The sequence below is a fragment of the Phocoena phocoena genome, chromosome 11, assembly GCF_963924675.1.
Source record: "Phocoena phocoena chromosome 11, mPhoPho1.1, whole genome shotgun sequence".
In the NCBI taxonomy this organism is placed as follows: domain Eukaryota; kingdom Metazoa; phylum Chordata; class Mammalia; order Artiodactyla; family Phocoenidae; genus Phocoena; species Phocoena phocoena.
The window spans coordinates 27178947-27184958 of NC_089229.1; positions in this window are offsets into that span (position 1 = coordinate 27178947).

The window sequence follows — 6012 nt, forward strand, 5'->3', positions numbered from 1 at the left end:
CTATTTTCAAATGTTTAGAACACCAGAGAGGGAAACCCTTTAACACTGCCTGCATAGGATAATTCTTTTACCTGGGTTCTTTTAACAATGTATTGTTAATAGTAGTAGAGTGTCTTGGAGGCGTTGTGACAGGGATGTGTGCAGGGAGCTTGCTGCCTTCTCTGGTAACTGACTCACACTGTTACCATGAAGTAAGCTCCTCTCCTGATAGAACCAGTTGTGACAAAAGATCCCTTCCTGTGTCTTTCTCATCATCATAATAACCAGCCTTTACAGAGTGTTAGCCAGTGCTGGGTGCTTCTCATGATCTCATGGGTGATCCCAGCAGCAGCTCTATGAAGCAGCTTCTATTTATTGTCCTCATTTTACAGGCAAAGAAACAGAGGACAGCGTTCTCTCTTTGCAGCCCACATTCTTAACTCCTGCACTGTGTGCTTATCCTGCTTCTTCTGTTACGTGGTAATTACTATTTTGTGTGTGTTGTATTCTGGGGTTTCTTTCCATTTTAAAATGAAAAAGGGGCTTTGTTTAAGGTAGAATCTGTAAGAGACAGTCTTACAATGAGACATGAAAGTGAAACTCTTGATTAATTTTATATCACCTCAAGTGATTTTTTTTTCTTTTACCAAAGGCACAGACTAGAATGGAGTGAGCAAAGTTTGAAAATTCAAAAACTTTAAATTAGATTCAAGCTTTAGGATTAAAAATCCTAAGAAGGGTTCATCAATCCAACCAGCGTTGGGAAACTAAAAGCAGACTATTTGGTCTGGCCATTTATAATCTTCTCTTTCACTGAAATAGAGAAATGGTTTCCAGATTTACAATCCATTTTCTATTTCCTCAATTTCTGTTTACTGTAGGGCACTTTGTTTCACTAGCATCATGTTTGTATTCAGTTCTCTGTGGCTAATAAAAAAGTTTACCAGGAAGCACACTTCCTCCTTTCCTTGTTTATCATTCAGAGAAAGGTATATGCCAAGTGCTTATCTTCTCAGTAAAGGCAATGACTTGACATTTTCACCGACTCCTCCAGGACAGCATTTTGAAATTCTGCTTCATTCGAAGAAGGTTGTTTTTTGCTACATAAACAAAAACAAATTCTGCATTTTTGTTTGGGGTTAAAGGCTAAAAAAAGAATGTTTGCTCATAAGAGAATGCATGTTAATCAGTTGCAATGTATAGACCTTGTTTTGCTCTAGATTCAAACAAACAACAAAAGACATTTGGAAGACAATTAGGGAATATGAACACCGAATATTTTATATTAAGCAACTATTGTTACTTTGGGGGGCTGTGATCATGTTTAAAAAGGAGAGTCTTTACCTCTTCAATCAACAGTGACAGTAGAACTAACAACGCAGAAAACATCATGGAGGAATGGAAACAACAACAATATATAAATGATAACAGTGATAGCTAGCATCTATTGAGTGCTTCCTGGGTAGTAGTCTGCTCTACATACTTTCCACGTACTCCTTTATTCTCCATCATCATTCCCATCTTACAGATGAGAATATTGAAGCACAGATGAGTTAAGTAATTTATCCAGTTCACAAAATTAGAAGGTGGCAGTGGAGATAAGAGTTGAACTCAGGATTCCAGAACTATAATTATCATCATAGTGACAAACATTGATGGCAGAACTAATAACCAGAAAACACAATAGCAATCTCTGATGGACGCCTAACCTTCAGCTAGAGACCATGTTTTGTTTAGGTAAAGATAACTGGGAGGTAAATTTGTACTCAGAGCTCAAAAGTTTGCAGGCCTGGGACAAGTCCTAGGCAACCTGGAAGTTTCTTATACGCCTGAAGATTGAACTAAGTCTTTGAATGCACAACAGGTTCTTATATAAAAGTGAAGGAGAATTTGAAGGAAGGATGTTGTGAAAGTCTAACAAATATGAATTTAAAAAGACTGGAAATTAGTACACTAAAATATTGACAATTGGGTATCTTTAGTGCTGGGATTGTGAGTGATTTGAAAATTCTTATTTATGCTTTTCCTCACTTTCCAGCATTTCTACAATGTACATATATTACTTTGGTGATTTTTTTAGGAGGAAAATCTTGGGAGTGATAAAGACAAGCACTAGCTTTTCTCAGACTCCAGCAAAGGTTAATTGCATCTGTTTGTAGTGACTAAAACAGATGCAGTTTTTTTTTTTTATACTATAGGTTAACCTATCAGTAGATGTCCCTCAAAAGGAGCCTCTAAAGTATCATGAATCTCTTGAAATTATACACAGATCTGTGTGTGTTTGTGTACATATATATCTTTTTTATAGGGGATGAGTTCACAGCTTTCATACATTTTTCAGGGAACCCCTCAATAGGATTAAGAACCACTACCTGAAATGGACCCACCTAAAAATCCCGGACAAGAGCAACAGGAGTCTGAATCTTTTGTTAGGAAGCTAGAGTCAAAGTTGGAATCAGGTGACACTGTCAATAACCCAGATGTGGGGTTCAGTAATAAGATATTACAGTCATGGGTTGGTCATAAGCTTGTAAATCAGAATCCAGATGTAGGGACAGAAATTGTCTAGAACCAGGAAAGAGGAACAGATAGAACACAACGAAGGCAGTTTTAGTAAATACCTGTCACGTGAAAAGGAATTAATTTTAGATTTGGGTAAGACAAGAAGTTTCCCAGTAACAGTTATATATCAGTATGAGTTAATGTGTCTGAGCTCCCAGATAACTATGTGATTACTCCAACTCTCCTTCCTAAGGGGTCTCTCCATACCCTATGGACAACTTACAGAAGATTCAAGGATGATGGACTCCCTGCTTTCTGTTACTTTCTTACTACCGCCATTACATTTACAAATTGTGTCTGAGACTTTAAAATCTTCAGGGAGTGACCACAGAAAATTGATTATTTATCATCATCATCATCATCATTGTCATCATCATCATCTTGAAACCATATACAAATGCAGATTATTGTAGAGTCAAGATGTTCCACAAAATAATAATATTTGGTTTTATAGTTCAGAGAATGAGAATAATTTATTTCAAAGATTGGATGGTTAGTAGGACTGGTTCTCATGGAACACTGGATGAATTTATTTCTTTAAATTCAATACAGACATTGTGGCAGGCACTGTGGAGGATACAAAAGATATAGAAGCCAGAGTTCTTAACCTGAAGATGAAGTCATGCACCTCAGATTGGGACTTGAACCCATGCGGCTGGGACTCAAACCTGGCCAAAACCCACAGTCTTTCAACTGAGATCACACACCTGGTTTTAGGACTTAATGAAACTCAGGTTCTTGATGTCTCATTGCAGAAAGAATTCAGTGAGAGACAAAGTGATAGGTAAGAAGTGGATTTATTTAGAGAGAAACACACTCCACAGACAGAGTGTGAGCCATCTCAGAAGGTGAGAAAGGCACCAGGGTATGGGGTTGTCAGTTTTTATAGGGGTGGGTAATTTCATAGGCTAATGAGTTGGAGGAGTATTCCAGCTATTTCAGGAAGGGGCAGGGATTTCCAGGAATTAGGCCACTGCCCACTTTTTGACCTTTATGGTCGGCCTTGGGACTGTCATGGTGCCTGTGGGTATGTCATTTAGCCTGCTAATGTGTTACAGTGAGCGTATAATGAGGCTCAAGGTCTAGTGGAAGTTGACTGTCTGCCATCTTGGACCCATTTGGTTCTAATAAGTTTATGTCATGTCCTCAGGCTATGTCATTTTTTCAAAGGTTGTGCCCTGCCCCCTTCCCTCCAGTTTCAAAGATACTTGCAGTCTTTCCAGGAAACGTGAAACAGTACAAAGTAGTATAACAGTATAGAGTAGAGTGTTTAATTCAACGTGGTCAAGTGCCAAATTATAACCACATTCAGAGGCTAGTTGAAGGCTCTTGGAAACTGCTCTTCAACAATAACACACATGTGCATACACACATGCAGGCGCACACAGACTCCCCCCATCGCTAATGAAAGTGGCTTTCATTATCACTTTTCCTTTCATTTTTGAAAAGAAAATTAGTAATACATTAAAGTGTTGTGTATAGAAGATGTCTTCTATTTCAGTTTTATGTTCTCCAAGAGTCCTCTGTATTCCAGTTTTCTATAAAAGTCACATTAGTTTAAAAGGCAAACATCCATACACAGATGCATTTTCTATTGATGAATTTTTCAGACTGAACCTTTATGTATCTAGTCATCAAAAAAAAAGTATTGTTCTACCTTATTTGACAGAGTTTGGAAATGTTAGGATAAATATTCACTTATTTAAGTCACACATAGTGTAGTTTTTTTCTATATTTAAGAGGCACACTTGCGTTTCCTAGTTTTGTTTGCCATTTAAATGTCAACCATAGTTTTTCAAATATGGTACTATATGTGAAGATTCATTTTTATCCCTTTTAACTTTTTGGAAAAATTAATGGTAATCTTTGATTCCTACTTATATGTAGGTTAATTAGATGAGAAAAATTTTAAATTCACATCTGAAGAAACTTAGGGATGTTTTTTAAGACAGAATACATCAGTATGTGCTTGAGGAAAATACCCAGGGTTTATACGTTAGGTTTGAAACTGAAGTACAAAACCATTTTGAGATATCTGATCACAGAAGCGCAAGCCGTGTCTCCATAGGCTTTCTAACAATACCATTTGCCAAAGCCACTGTGACAGTCTGTAAGAAAAGGCACACTGGGCCTAAAGACAAGACATCTGGGTTCTGGTGGCAGTGCCTTTATTTTCTTCATCTTTTTTTTTCTTTCTGAAATGGAGGTATTAATACCTGCCTACCCATCTCTCAGGGTTTTGTGAAGACGAACTGTGATAATAATTGCAAACGCTTTTGGCAAAACAGAATGAACTCAAAATTTTAAGGTAACTTTATAAGAAAAAATCTTGATTTAAGTGAAAATCAAATGAAAGTATAATGAAAATAGCATTTTGTTTTCCCCAGACTGCCACAAAAATCCAGGGAAATTAGGTTTTAGGGAGACCCTAAATTCTATATCACTTTCAAAGCATTCCTTCCCACAGTGTGATTCCAGCCATGTGGATTCTGTGCAATAACATCTGCCGCCTACTCTGTTGCTGGTAAAGTTTAAAGAGCATAGGAAAAGGTGAATGATGTGGTGAAAAGACAGTTAGTGTAGAAAGGAGATTGCTGTCAACAAATGGCTGTTAAAGTTCTTTGTTTAAGAAAGTGTTCCACCTAAGGACTTGTGGCAAAGCTTATCAGACAGTCTAGTCACCATCAAAAGCAGCGATGGGAGAAAAACTCTGTGAGGTGTCACATGAGAGCCTGAGTTTTCTTTTCCCAACTGCATGTCTTTACACCACCTCTCATTTATTTGTACTCCTTGTTCAACATTCCTCTCTTCCCCCAAAGCCTTCCTAGAACTGGTCCCACCTTCAAGTCAACAGAGGCTTAAATACATTTTTCTTGAGGAAATTTCAGAGTATTTCCTGCTTTTGTCCATAATTCATGATACTGTACCTGTTTTTCTTGGCTAAAGGAAGCCAATGGCTACAGTACTTTCTAAACTTTTCTCCTACTGCTGCCTACACCTTCTTGGAGGAGTTTTCATTTACTCATTGCTGGTATTGAGAGCTTTTAAAAGGGTTAAATCCATATTATTATTCCAAAATATTTGAAAAAAACAATGTCTAGTAGTAGAGAAATGGTTATACAAATTACAATTTCCACTTCAAAGTTTACTATGTAACTATAAAAAACTGTTTAAGTAGTTTCTAAACACAAGGCAAGAACTTGTTACAAAGTTCAAGTGTAAAAAGTACATACAATATAGTCATAATTATATATAGATCCTTGAGTATAGGTGGAGGTTTTTTCTTTATGCTTTTCTGTATTTTCCCAGTTTTCTATCATGAGCATGTTCGTTTTTATGTTAGAATAGAGTGTCTCTGTATTTGTTCCCCCAGCCAAATCTTAATTGCTTTCACATTGGTTAATAAGAATAAAAGCATGTGTAATCCCAACAATAATGATTTTAAAAAGCTCTGGAAGGAACTGGTATACA